The sequence below is a fragment of the Rhinatrema bivittatum genome, chromosome 14 (genome assembly GCF_901001135.1).
Source record: "Rhinatrema bivittatum chromosome 14, aRhiBiv1.1, whole genome shotgun sequence".
NCBI classification, from domain to species: domain Eukaryota; kingdom Metazoa; phylum Chordata; class Amphibia; order Gymnophiona; family Rhinatrematidae; genus Rhinatrema; species Rhinatrema bivittatum.
The window spans coordinates 29,228,537-29,244,080 of record NC_042628.1 but is presented as its reverse complement, the minus strand read 5'-3'; the positions used below and the strand labels follow the sequence as shown (position 1 = coordinate 29,244,080).

The window sequence follows — 15,544 nt, the reverse complement described above, 5'->3', positions numbered from 1 at the left end:
CCAAAATGGTAAAACTGTGAAAAGAGGTTTGCAGGTCAGAGTGGAACAAGTGGGATGCATGTACTATAACACCTGTAATGGCCTGCTGCTTCTTGCTTTAACTGAAACTACTGATATCCAGAGTGTACGCACAGCTTCAGGCCCAGTCAGGACCATGACAATGGAGGAAGCCAAATATAGCAGCCTGGGGAATCGGAGGAAATGGTTCAGTCTATGGTTCCTGAAACCATGCCACAGACTCCGTTACTAGGACATAGCAGACCTATTGAGGAAATTTTCAAAAGCCCATTTATCTGCGATGTACTCTTAACACAGGTAAATTATTGACATCTCAAAAGCATACCGTGTAGCAATTTTCAAAGGCTTTTGAAAATTGCTATACTATATGCTATTGAATTGTCAGTAGATGTTTCCTGCATTAAGTGCACTTAATATGGGTAAATGGGCTTTTGAAAATTGCTACAATAGTATGTTTCATTTACATTTTCCTTTGAAAATTACCCTGAGAATCTCAAACATGGAATTTAAAATCAATTCATGAATGGAAAATAATGATAAGCATAATGCCTGAAGCACAAAGAATCAATAATGAATTGGAACTAAATAGGCTTACAATCTGTTGTACAATATATTAGACAATAGCAAATTATATGGTTTGATCATCTTGTAAGAACATCCTGGAATACATTTCCCCAGAAAGCTTTCAAGCAGCATCAGAATGATTGGAAATTCAAAGGAGGACCACATAGAAGGTGGGCAAATTGAATCAATATATAATAGAAATTGTAGAAGCAATATAGGGACGGGAACTTTAAAATGAGCATGCAAGTACCCATATACAGGGTAGCCCATGGAAAAGTAGCCCACCTCCAATGCACTGTTATTGGATGCGGGCTACTTTTCCATGGGCCACCCTGTATATGTATATATGGGCGTACTGCCAGATACTTGGCCATTTTATATCCTGGGCATGCATGCACATGTTATAAAATAGCCCTGGTGATTGTACGTGTGCACCTAATTTTAAGCTTGTACATGCACAGCAGCCTAAGTCTACTTTGGAACGCGTGAGTGACAGTATTTTAGAACACTCTTGTCCAGCCAATAACCAGTTTCACCAGTTCGTCTACCAGTTAGCCCAGTGTTCAGCTAGGTGCTCATCATTTTTCTAAAAAGTTTGAATCAATCATGTAAAGCCTATCTGTAAACCGTTGTGATGGTATACTACTAAACGACGGTATAGAAAAGTTTTTAAATAAATAAATAAATGTAGTATTGGATTTGAAATCACCAAACCCTCCTTGTCTTCATTCTAATTTTAAGCTTACTTCCCTTTTTAGAGGGTAATTTTCAAACAGACCCCATAAAGTAAAGTCTATAAGAAATTTTTAACTACAGACACTGGTCAGAATTTTCAAAGCGGTTTCATGGGTGTGAAAAAAAACAGGTGCCATCATACATGCACAAAATTATGCCTGCTCGGGAGTAGGTGTAACCTAGTGTGTGTTTATGTGTGCTTATTTGTAAATCAAAAGTATGCATGTTAATTTTGTCCACACCCAACTCTGCCTGCCAGAATCCCTTTAAGTAGTACATGTAAAAGTACATGTGAAATGGCTTTTGTGTATACTTTCACTACCACAACCCCACAGAAATTTTCAAAAGGCCATTTATCTGGGGTTTATGTTAATAAATCCTTTTGAAAAGTGCCTCCTAAACCACTCTTTCAATGTAGCATCTAATAAAGAAATTCTGAGAATTTTAAGTAAATCAAGTGCTATTGTTTACTACTAGATTGTGATGGACCTATGTCTATCACAAGTGGCTAAAGAATGTGCGACAACATTACTAGAATCTTTATTATATATTCTTTATTTGTCCTTATAATCTGGATTTTTTCCAGAAAGGGTGAAAGAATCCATTATATGTTTTCTTTTGAAAGTACCTCATTGAGATCCTATTTGGGTAGAACATTATTGCCTAGTTCCTACCTGGAATTTTTAGGTGAGTTAATGTAATGCTCCCTAGCTGCAACTGGTGGAAATGGTGACTCTCTTCCGCTAAGGTGGTTTGAGTTTCCGAGTGGCAGGTCAATGGTACTGGAGTCGAGTTGCAACTAAAGGGTTTCACACATTGCTTTCTTCCCGACTGGGTAAATTAGAAGAAATGGGAAATCCTGCCCAGCCAATGGAAGTCCCAGAGGTTGGGAGGAGAAGCAGGGAGTAAGAAAGATATTTTGTGGAAAAGAATCATTTAAAATTAACAAAATCTTTATTGTGGTAACAATTATGAAATGCAAATAGTAAAACAAATTTAAACTGCTGGCAATGATGTTAAAACCAGGTCCAACAGCTATTGTGTACCAACAGTAAATGCAATTCACTTTAAATTTTTTGTAATCGAGATATCAGAACAGTTATCAGACACTCTTTACCAACTAAGTAACTATGGTAATTAGCATTTACTTCTAAGTCTCTCTTAAAAGAAGCAAGATGCATTCAAAACAGTTATTCAGGCAAGTCATAGTATTGTCCACTCTTGTTCTTTATACTGTATTTTATATAGCACCAATGCATTCTCTGAACTTGATGCTTTGGACTGCTTTCTAGCTTGCAATATCTTTGAACATTTTTCTTATATAAGTATAATTTTCTTCCTGTAATTATATTTATTTCTTTTGTTTTTGAGTGAATGTCACTAATGTCTGGCCAGACCTAGGCTGTTGTGAGAGTACAAACTTATTTGTAGATGCAAGCTGTGTTGTCTCTGATGCTCCAAATAGGTGCTTGTGGCGCTGATTGAGAGCAAAGCACTCCTAGTTTTATGGCTCTGGTCCTCTTCTCTTTGGTCACTTTCCAGGAACTGCAGGTACAAGCTATTGGCCTGACTTTAAGAAAATCAAAATGAGAAACTATCTGCCTCTCACGTATATCTTCCGGCAATCTAACAATGTGGCCCTATTATGTATGCAACAGGAACCTAATATCAGTTTGTGTACACCTGGTATAAGTGCTGAAAAAAACTTTAAATTTACTGATAGGAGAGACGGAATCGTCCGGGATAAAGCATCTGTTCTATGATATTGCAATTGACTCCTGAAGAAGCGATACCGATCGTGAAACACCGGCCGCTGTCGGGCTCATGAACTGTCTATAGGGGAACAGATAACGTTTTAGATATATAAAAATTTTTGGATAACAAACATCTTGCATAGATTACCAACACCGCAAATGACGAGAGGTCCGGACGGCAAGTGTTTTCACGGCCGTCGTCAGGCTTGCTGATGCGGTTTCACAAAACTTTATAAAGTTTTTTTCAGCACTTATACCAGGTGTACACAAACTGATATTAGAGATTTCAGTCTTTTTTGTTGAATTGTTTACGGTGACAAGACTGTTGTGGGTTCTTTTGTTAGCTAGTATTGCAACAGGAACCTAACATGTACTGAAATTCTGACTAATAAAATAAAAGGATAAGCAATTGTCCTTAACTACTGGTCCTTTCTCTTCCTGTGGGAACAGAAAATATTTTAATTATTTTTACAATCACTCTTTTAAAATGTCCCACTCCTTCCTTGTCTAAATTTGGAATCTCCTTTAGAAGTCTGGCATTTTGCCTGGTTTTGTCAAAAAAGCCCAGTTTAATTGACCAAACAGTAACACTAACTCAAAACATTGATTTTTCTTCAGTTGAATTACATCTCAGTATATAGAAGGCAAAATGGGGTAAAGTCACTTCTCACTGGTTCAGTCCAGCTTTTTCCCCTTTGTCCCCTCTGGCAGAAAAGTTTCACTCTGGGACTAACTGGATTGAGATCTATGCCACAATCATGCACTTCATTCTCCCCTTCTGCTTGGAATCTTGACTTTACAGTTTTCCCAGTAATATTTTAACTGGTAAATCACTCCTGAATAGAACAGGTAAATTCTGTGTTCCTGATCATTTAATTATTTTTTTTTAACTTTCTCTTTATTTCTTCCTTATCTTGATAGTGGATTTACTTATTTTCACAATCACCTCCACTCTTTGACTTGCTTGGGCTTTAACAATGATAGATTTTCTCTCTCTTTTCCCACTATTTATATCTCAAACAAATAGGGTTTTCTCCTTTTTCCCTGATTTCAAGGCAGAGATCCAGCTATAAGCCCCTGCCTCTACACAAGACCAGTCTCTTTCTGCACGTGGCTTTTTTTTCCCCAAGGAGGATTACTGCCCTGGTTGAGGTCACAAAACAGAAAATAGTTCCTCACATAGTGCTAATATATCCTTAAACACTACTTACTGGGCTCCTTTATAACTTCCTTAAGATGGCACAAGTCTGACAAAATCATTCAGTTAGAACTTGTATTAAACACAGTCAACTCACAGCTCCTTGATTCTCCCATAGCCTTTTAACAAAAAAAAAACTAATCATGAGGCTTCTTGCAGCTAACGTCAGCATCCATGCAAATTAGCCTGACACAGGGGTACTATTTACACACAGAACCTTGTGGTACCAGCTGAATGGTGCAGTTCCTTGACCTCCCATAGATTTGTATTGTCTCCAATTGCTTCCTGTGAAACACCATCTAACTTTAGTTTCTAAAACTTTTTTAAAGCTTCGTTTTGAAATAAAAATTATATGAAGGGATTGCTCAATGTTTGCTCATATCTAGGCTGGCACTGGTTTCAATAATTTTGGTCTGGTTTTCTCAGATTGATTTACATTACTGGAGATCTGTATTGATGTCACTTCCTTTTTCCCTTCCCTGCAGTCCCGGCTGATTCAAAAGTTACAACTGCAACTTTCTCAGTGCACTCCCTTTGTTGTTGTTTGTTTTTCTGTGAGTCCTGCTTCCTCTGTAATAACAGGAGCTGGATCCTTTCTGTTCTGACTTCTGACGTGGCTGAAGCCGGTTTTCTGCTGTTCTTTCAGAACCATAGAAGGTAATCAGGCATGGATGAGATAAAAACACAGGCTGGCTCTCTCAGCTTGTCTTTCCCTGTTTTTAACCACTGCAGCATTTCTGGGATTTCTTTCAACTAGGCATACAGAATGCAAGTATTTTTTCACTTATTTCCATTAATAAGCTTACCAAATTTATTGGAAAATAGAATATTCTGGATTCATACCAACTGGGATTCCTAAAACATCTCTTCTGGCTCTTGACCTGAGAAGTCTCAATAGACGGCATGATTCCCTGGTGATTTCAGTACTTTTTTCTGCTTCCTGTGATAGTGTGGACTGCACCATTTTGCTTGAAGGTACTCATGATCAGATGCAGCATGTTGACCTAGTTTTCTTGCTATGTTGGGGCCGGATCTCTTCAAGTCAAAGTGGGTAATTCCACCTCTTCCTCTTGGAATCCATGCACATTGCACCTGCATGGAATCAAGTGCATAGTACACCCAGAGATTTGAAAGTGAAATCTCTATGCATACTTCCACTCCTATGACTTCACTCCACTTTTTTTTTTTCACAATGTGAACGTGCATATACCTTTACATACATTTAGGGGTAAGGGGGAGGGTGGCAAGGAGGGAAGGGTAATTTTCAAAATGCGTTTTTAAGCTGTTAAGTATGCATTTACCCACATAAAATCCTTTGCCTCCTAAGTAAACATTCTAGCATGGATAAGGTTCAGATTCCTTCTATTTGGATATCTTGACTATGCAGAACTAGAGAGGCAAATGCTCATTCAATATGTCTTCTTTCTGGGTTTTCAGTCTTCATGAGGTATTTATTATACCACTGTTTCCTACATGGCATCAATAATAATACATATAATATAAACTTTATTACATATAATTCCTAAGAAGAACTGTTATTTGCAACTAATTATTTTTAGCCTGTGACCTGTTGAATTGCGTCCAAACGTTTATCCTTATATGACACATCCATCCTTAAAGAAGTACTTAGTAAAGAGACTGTAGTACTTTTTAAAATAAGTATGGAGCTTACTTCAGTTTATCCTACCTACAGAATGCTAATTATTGCTAATTTTTTCCAGTTAAAAACATGTTTATTTAAAATTGATTTTTTTTGGTTCAGTAGTCCAGCCTGTACCAACTTTAGCCTCAAGATCTCCACAGCATTCTGTTTATCCTGATCTAGCTTGCCTGGCTGATTCCCTAAAGACAAAATCCGTTAAGTGAACTTGACAGATTCCAGGCTGACTCCATATGGTGAAGCCTGGGCTGCAGCTTTTGAATCTTCCTGGGATTCAAAAGCTGCTCTCACCTTATTAAGATGGCAGCAGTTACATGCAAGTCAAGTTCACTGGGGCTTGTTTTAATTCGTTTGGTGGGCTCTTGAGAGCGGGCCTCAAATTTCAGTCGTTTTTTTCAGACAACATAACTGGAAAAAATGACCTTTATTTTTCATTCATAGAACTTGCTGTTCCCTCCCATCTTTAAAAGATTGTAATTTACGATCACAGTCTTAGTGGTAATGTGTGCATACACAAACCGTGGTGCCATTATGTGGAGATAATATGTTCTAGAAAAGATGAACCCTTATAAAGTAATATTACTATTGTTTTTAATTCTCACGTGCTTTTGTCTGTATGTCTGACAGAATTATCTAGGTGCAGAGAGATCTTATTTTCAGCCATGGCAGAGCACCATAAGCCAGCCAAATTTTGGCCGACCAGGTTAGAATGGATTTTCAGCTAAAGGTAGCTGGCTAGCTTTGTGGTGGAAAATTTTCCTAAGCTAACTTAGGGGTATATTTACTAAGTTGTGGTATTTTTCCTAGAGGAATCACTCCTGACCCTTTCACCCTCAGAGAGCTGTGGAAGTGGTAGGGATCAGTGGGGGAATGGACATTTCTTTCTGTTATATTTTTTTTTCTTGCCGAGATGGGCAGATAACACTGAAAATCAACACTAGCCATCTATTTCCACCCCCCCCCCCCCCCCATCCTACAATTTAGACAGCTAAATGTATGCAGATAACCCTGTCAGCTTTCAAAGGCATCTTTGATCTAGCCAGCTAAGCCCTTACTTAACCAGCAGGATGCCTTTGCAAATTTCAAAGCCATTTATGTACATAAAGCACAGGTTTATGCATAAACATGGCTTGTGATAATTGCTTGCGGTTTGTGCCCATAAGAGTATGTGCGTAATCTGATTTCACGCATACTTTTAGGTGCATAAAAGAGAAGCATTCCAGGAGCGGAGTTTTGATTTTAAAAAGTACGCACATAAATTAACATGCAAAAGTTATGCCCTGCGGAGAGCATATTTTATGCGGGTAAGCATGTGTGTGTTATTTTGGATAATTTTCAAAGTAGACATAGAGTATGCTCATAAGACTACCTTGAAATTTTGTGTTAACTTATTATGCATGCTTTTGATGATTTCCTTACCCACCCCCCACCATGTGACACAGGTAGCATCCCAAACCGGTTTAACGCTTAGAAGTAATAGACAGCCTTGTTAAAAATGGTTTTATTGATTTATTTCCCATGGATCAGATGGGTATTATGTTTCAGCAAAGAATATGGCACAGGGACACCACAAATCCATGAAGAGAATGTGATAAAACCTGCAAGGTTCCAAAAAGATGAAAGGAAATGTCATCTTTTAAAAATATTTCCTTCCGAAGGGATCCTGCAGTGCTAGAATTCCTGACGTGGAAAGCGGCTATTAGTCTCTCCAGCACTGTTAGTGGTGCATTAAAACACTCGGGAATGGAACCAGGTTCAGAACAGAGGCTTGAAAAGGAGTTTGGCTTGAACAGTGCAATCTGGATGTCATTCTTAATTTGCTGCTTCAATTGCCTCCTTTTATACCTAGCAGTGGCTACTCAGACACATTACACACAGAATCGCTGAGGAAGGAGGAGAAATTTACCTGAAACTTGCATTAGTGACACTCAGCTTAATAAATTGATCAGAAAGGTGCCTCAGATGGTAGCACTTTCTTCAGTCTTCCTTCTCAAATTAGGACTGTAAGGCTGAATTACCTGATAATATAGTTCTTGCCAGCACCATGTATTTTCCATATTGCTTTAGTAAATACTAGGTGTCATGTTACTCGTGTTACTTAGGGTTTTCAGTTACACTTCCAAAAGCAATTTCTGAAAGGCTCTGCAAGTTGATTTTTTTTATCATGATTGCCTGCTCTTCTGTCATCTGTTCCATTGTTTGTCAGGCCAGTTCTGGAGTACCCTCTAGTCAGTTTGGTTTTCAGGAAATCCGCAATGAATATGCTAAGGAGATGGATTTGTTTTAAACAGAAGTGTAAAATGGGACAAATAAACCCATTTTCATTTCACTTCAATTGAACCTCTCCCAAAAAAAATTCTATTTTTCATTTTGGGCAAATAGTGTGCACTGTTTGCTAATGGTGCACATTAGAGAAATTTCAAAAGGATTTACATGCACAAAACTGGGTTCTGTGCATGTAAATGGACTTTTGAAGATTGCTACTGTCACATGCATAAGTACTTTGAAATTTCAATGAATTTTCAAAGGTTTTATGTGCAGAAATAGACTTAGCATGCATAAATGGGTTTTTGAAAATTGCTAAGATATATTCTACCCTTGGGTGCATAAATCATTTTGCAAGTTACTTCCAATGTGTGCAAATAGTGCTCACTATTTATTTGCAGATACTTGCAAATAGTGTGCACTATTTGCCAAAAATGAAATAATACAAACAAAATTAAAAGCTCCAAAAATTGAAAAACAAATTGAAAAACCCTAAAAAACAAATTAATGAAAGGAATACAAAAATAAATTGGCCTGCACATCCTTAGCATATGCATCATATAGATTCTCATGCAATCTTGACAGTCCATGCAAATCTACTTCATGCAGAAATGTTTAATCCTTGTGGTTATCCTGAAAACTAGGCTGGCTAGGTAATACTCCAGGCCTGCTTTGGAAAACAGTGATCTATTCTACATTATTATTGTATATTAAATGTGACTTGTGTGTAATTGTCCCCGTGATAATGCTGCATGCCACCATGCGGGAAGCCTAGGTATGATTCCCAGAACTGGCTTCTGCATATCAAGCTGGCCGGAGCTGGGGTTGCTGCAGAGGCAACTTTTATAGCTCTCACCAGGAGGGAGTGTGCAAGTTTTGTAGGGAAGCATGATATGTGCCCCCCACCCCCTAGAAGACTGTCGCTGCATTGATTAGGGTACAGAGGGAGAATGGTAAGGCCTACTCAGGCCCACTAACTTTGGGCTGCATCATTCTAGTCTAGTCTCATGTTTATGTAATACCTTATACCCCAAATGAGTTTATATGAAACATGTTTTCATACATTTAGTAATCATTTAAAGATCCTTAATGCAGGCCTACCTCCATCTACCTATAGTTAAAGAACATAGGATGCATTACTCTTCTAAAAATAACCCTCCCTCCCAATTGTTAAGTATCAAATTCATATTCTGTTTGACCTCCGTCGACATGTATGGCAGTGAGTAGGATTGGGCAGGTTTCAGCTAGGCTGAAGAACAAATGTGGAAGGGGGAAAACCAGGCAAGAAAAAAAATGTCATTTATTTTCAATATTTTAATGCAAACTATTGCTCGATTTTGTTTACAGTTAAATCACTTAATGCATGGGTTCGTACAGTGTTTGTGAAAGAACATTGCAGTAATTCCCACATCTTTATGAAGTACATTCTTTTGGAGCATTTTATTTATTCTGGATCCATCAAATGGAAAGGTTAAATTAGGACACAGAAAAGTAAGGCAGGATTCGTACTGTGCAGTAGATAGTAGAAAATCAGATAACATTTCCTATCCACATATATATATATATATATATATATATATATATATATATATATATATATATATATATATATATATATATATATATATATAGACACACATACATAGACACATATATATGTATCTATATATCTCTATCTCTCTGTCTATATTTATATCTATCTCTCTCTATATATATATGCATAGACCATACTCCTTCCTCACCACTTTCATTTCTAATTCTCCTAGTGAACATTGTAGAAAGCCACTACTGTGAGGCTTGTTTGTTATGTTATGGAGTTTATCCCAGAAATGACTTATCATGATACTACCTTATACCACATATGCATATCTCAGGACCTGATTTACTAAGGTGTCTTTTTCCCATTGACACAGATTGGGAGAAACAAATTAGTAAATCAGGCCCGTAGAGCACATGGATAGTGACCCAACTGTGGTGTAAAGATAAAGGGGTAGATTTTCAAAGGGTTACGCACATAAGATACGTGCGTAACCCCTGCAAACCTACCCCTGTGCATGCCGAGCCTATTTTGCATAGGCTCGGCAGCGCGTGCAAGCCCCGGGACACGCGTATGTCCCGGGGCTTTGAAAAATGGGCAGTCTAGGGGTGGGGCCGTGGGCGTGGCCATGTTCCGGGGTCGTGTCTGGGGCCATGGTGGCTCTCAAGGGGTGTGGCCGAGTGCCCCGACACAGCGGCCTGCATCGGGGCCTGGCGCGCTGGCAGTGAGCCGGCGCGTGGAAATTACGCCTGCCAGAGGCAAGCGCAACTCTATGAAACAAGTTGGGGGGATTTAGGTAGGGCTGGGGGGTGGGTTAGATAGGGGAAGGGAGGGAAATGTGGGGGAGACCAAAAAAAAAGTTCCCTCCAAGGCCGCTCTGATTTCGGAGTGGCCTTGGAGGGGAAAGCCATCGGGCCTCCCCTAGGGCTCGGCGCGTGCAAGGTGCACAAGTGTGCACCCCCTTGCATGCGCCAAGCCCGGATTTTATAAAATACACACGGCAGCGCGCGCATGTTATAAAATCGGGTGTACATTTGTGCGCGCTGGGTAGCGCGCACAAATGTACCCCACGCGCGCAAAATTTAAAATCGGCCCCAAAGTGTGATGATTCAAGAGATCACAGAGGGATGGTAAACTGAGCCAAGCCAAGTCAAAACAGAAGCTAGAAACCTAGACTTTAAAACTTTATTTAATTTATAATCCACCTTTCAGACACTTCAAAGTGAATTGCATTCAGACAAAAGATATGTAAACGGGTAAAACATCTGATAACTAACTCAAATTAATAACCACATGAGCCAGTTCCTGAAAATCATACTAACTTTATATATATAGGACCACATTTTAAAAGCATTGCTCATGCTAAAAGGCCTGTACACGTGAGTATTTGGGCTGAGCATGAGCAATGCGGATTTTAAAAGCTGCTACTTGTGCCGGATATAGGCATGCATGCATCAAAACAAAGGGGGGTGGAACATGGACAGGGCATAAGTGTTCCAGGGTAGGACTAACATTTATGCATTGAAATCTGTATTATAAAACCAGAAGTCACAGCACAGCGGTGGCTTGTTAGCTGTGTATATTTACTGCTGCTCCTGATGAGGTGTAAGTCTGCAGAAATCGCGTTTTGGGCCTAACCCAACAGGGTTGAGCGGTCAAGGTGAACTTGAGGGAGTGCAGGCTGAAGGACCAGAGGAATCTGGATGACCTTGAGACAGACTGGGCAAACTGCTGGACTACTTAGTAAAAATGGGCATTGTCCTTCGTGAGAGAATGTTTTAAAATCCACTAACCTGCATGCGTTAAATCTGACAAAGGCCTAAGGAAGATACATGAAGCAGGTTGGCTCAAGAAACATGAGTAAAATTAGGAGCACACTTAGAATCGTAGATGTATTTAAAATCATACACGTACAACTGCGCACATGATTTAAAATTCCAGCATATGTTTGCTTGTGCAACCATACGCGTGTATGGGCGCCCACACGCTTGTTTTAAAGATACCATCATCATTTTTTCAAGATTTGATCGTTTTCTCTGCCTTTGTAATGTGTACGTATAGGAGTCGCACAACCTGTTTTAGAATCCACTGTTCAATTTGATTATTATTTAGCTCTGTTTGGGATTTTGATGAGACGCCTTGTCTTTTGGCAATAACGAAGTATGTGCAAGCTAAGACTAGCTTTGGTTTAGTTGAGTTGATATCATATGTATGGTTTTAGCATCTACTAATCCAAACACGTGAAGATTTTTGTGATGGCATCTTTTACTGCCTACATTTCTTTTATCTTGGCTTTTTATTTTTGCTTCCTGTTTCTGTTGTTGGAAAAATGGCTGATGGGATGCTCTTTCGGTTCATTCTGCATTAATGTGCCAAGGCGTGGGCTTTTAAATCTTTAGCAGAATACAGAAAAATGGCCAGTTTATGTTTCCTGCTGCATTATGAATGGACCCTGTTCTGTGCTTTCTGAACAAGGAACTTGGGCTTGAGTGTGATGAACTTCTGCCAGTACCTTGTTAAATTTATCATGAACATTTCAAGCTCGGTTTTGGTTTTGCATGTCTGCTGCTTTTGAATTGAAATACGTTTTTTTTTTTTTTGTCAATGTGGGTAGGAAAAGCAGTATAGTCTGAATCCAGAGATAAACTGTGCAAAAAAAAAAAAAAAGCTTTATGAGGGCTTTTTAAAACTGTATATGTGAGGAAGTTATTAATTGTAAATGAAGATCTAGAACGGACAGTTCAGATGGACTCTCCTCATAGAAACCTGCTTACCACTGTGTGCCTCAATACCTGATACTCCTGTAAAACTGGTCAAACTTAGCCTCACTGCATGTCGTGACATAATGGCTCACTGGAAAAAAAGAAAACCTTCCTGGATCTGATTCCTTGGCTCACCACTTGTGGGGTGTCTTCTCGATGGAGATATTAATAGTATTGAGAAGGGATAAGCTTCATTTTACTCTCTTTGCCAATGGCAACCATTTAAGGTCTGGAGTGGGTCTGAATCACTTTCTCTTTAGCTTCTGCTTGTTATTCCAGTTATCTTGGATCTTAAGAATAAGGCTATCATCTGTTTAAGTAAAATTATGCATACTGAATTTAATTCGAGAGATCTATCTACATCTGTATTCATATATCGTGAAATGGGAGAAGGAAGTTACAAATATTAATTGATATTGGTATTGGCGACATAGGTATTTTGTGTTCTACTCTATGTTATTGTGTAGCAACGCACTGGCACTATTTTGTGTATTATCATTAAAAAAAAAACTTAATGAAAACATACATTTTACAAAAACCACGTAGAATTATGGAGGGGTGGGGGTGGTGGCAGATAAAGATGGCATAGCCTACTCTATCTAGTCCTTTCCTGTTGCAGTACTACACTTGTTCTTGGTCATTGCCTTCACTTCCTAACAGTTAAGGGTCCATTGTACTTACCCTGTTCTTTCTTGAATTCTTATACTATGTTTAACTTTAATTAGAAGGCTATTCTTTCTACCCACCCATCAATCTTGTTCTGTAAATAAATATTTCCTTGGTATAACAAAGCCCATCCAGTCAGACACACCTAGCACTTCCTTCCCACTGAAAAATCCTTCCACGTAGTATGCATAAATTGTGTCCCCAAATATATATATTTTCAGTATGTATAGATTAATCAATTGCTGGAATAAAAGCATTTTCCTATTCCAGTAGAACAGTATTTAGATGTTAGAAACCCATACCGTCCGATGCAATATCGGTGCATGTTAAAGGGGCGCTCACGATTGAGCTCCCATAACACGCGCCAATCCACCTCTCCAGGGCGCCCAATGCTAAATGCAAATAGGCTGCCATGGTAAAAAGGAGGTGCTAGGGGATATTGCACACTCCTAGCACCTCCTCGGAGGCAGGTGTCCGTGAGAGGTGGCTGTCAACCACTTAGGAAAATGGATCCTCAATTTTAGAGTGTCCATTTTCCTAACCTGACTGCCGGCACAATTTTTTTTTTTTTGGGACATTTCTCATTTTTTGATCCTCCAACTTAATATTGCCATGATATTAAGTCAGCGGAAGTACAGAAAAGCAGTATTTTCTAGTTTTCTGTACACTTTTTGGGCTCCTCAAGACTTAATGCCAGCTCCAGAGCTCTGGCGCACATTTTTTTTCTTTGCATGGAGGGGGAAATCAATAGTAGCCTTATCAACATGCATTTGCATGTGATGAGGGTTATTATGTACGCACGCGATTGGATGCGTGTTTTAGACGTGCTAACCCCCATTTTGCATTGGGGGATATGGACGTGAGTCCAAAACACACGTTCAGTCGTGGGTTAAACTGTGCGCTGCAGTCAGTGCACAGTATAGTGTCAGCCTGATAGTTTATATCATACTTTCATTTATCTATCTGGCAAGATCTGTCGAAATCTTTTACTTGAATAAGGTGTAAGACCATTGTTCTTATTAATGCTATTATGGGGGTTTTCAGTGAAAGTAATACTAAGGCAATTATTTGTAAACTTAAGGAAACTGTTATCTTTTCACTCTATTGCCCTTTTTATACTAACTCTTCAGCCTTACAGTTATTATTACATTAAGTTGTAAATAGTTTGACAGAATAATGATATTGACATTATGTATCCAAAGGACTGGTCATTGAAAAACATTTTTTTTAAAAAATATTTATCAAATACACACTGGCCGGATTTTAAAAGGGTAAATGGGTTTACGCACACTGGGCCCATTTTAAAAAGGCCCGGCGAAGCTTGTAATGTCCCGGGGCTGAAGTAAGTTTGGAGATTAAAAAAAAAAACAAAACAAAGGAAAAGGTAGGCAGGGAAAGGGCGGAGGAGGTAGGGGAAGGAAAGGGAAGGTGGGGTGGGGGGGGGGTAGGGAATGAGGGAAGGCAGTATGGCTCAGCACGCGTAAAGTGCACACAATTGCGTGTGCGCTTCTTTTAAAATCTACCCCACTGTGCATAAGTTTAGCATAAATTTACAACTTAGTTTGTGAAACATCTGGAGGCAGGGAAATATAAACAGTTCTTAAATGTAATCTGCTTTAAAGTGTCTGAAAAGATGACTATAAATTAAATAAATAAGGACGTGGGCATCAGAGGAAAATGGTTTCCTGTTTGGTGCATGGGAAACCCCTGACATCTTTACCAGGTGCACTCCAAGTGTTTCTCTGGACCTCATGGGGCCCCTTAGCCTATGCTAGATGCCTGCCCATGTGGTTCAGCTGTGAGTCGAGACCTCAGTCTTAACTTTCTGTTTTATTTTTCTTGGGAATTTCTCGGTATTTATTACAGCAAAGTAAACTGAGGGAAAGTCAGTAGGGGAAAAATGGAGCCAGCTTTTCCCCACTGACTTTTTCTCCCATTTTTGATCATCATAATACATACTGAAAAATAAAATAAAAACTGAACCTTGAAACAGCTAGGGCATGCCTCATGGGGAGAAAGCTAGCGGCAGTTCCTTTCTGCATCTTACAGGCAGGAAAGTCGTGGACAAAACAGTGCCCCAAACAAGGGTTACTTTTAGGGTCCCCCTTTTCTTTTGGGGACTCGTGTGCTGGCTGAGTCGCTGACTCAAAAAGATAGCATGGTGCCCTGCCCCCCCTCCTTTCCCAACTTCACATCCCAGGTGGTCACCCTGCTTTCCTACCCCTTGTTATGGCCATGCCTACAGGGAGCATTGGTCTGCAGATCAAACAATGGCTCTCTGATTCAGTCCTAGACATTGTTCAATTCCAAACAAAAGACTGAATAATGATTGCGATGGATAACAGAAAGATCAGAGGATTACTGCAGAAACAGAGTTGGTTGAAT

At 39.3% G+C, this 15,544-nt stretch overlaps 1 protein-coding gene across 1 annotated transcript in view; it reads left to right on the top strand.

Annotated features, from left to right (window-relative positions):
- The first annotated feature begins 4,962 nt into the window (after positions 1 to 4,962).
- Positions 4,963 to 15,544, top strand: part of RBFOX1 (RNA binding fox-1 homolog 1) — a 499,409-nt gene continuing 488,827 nt past the window's right edge. The window contains exon 1 of the mRNA XM_029577010.1: positions 4,963 to 5,244. The gene's annotated coding sequence lies outside the window, so the exon portion shown is untranslated. The remainder of the gene's footprint in view (positions 5,245 to 15,544) is intronic.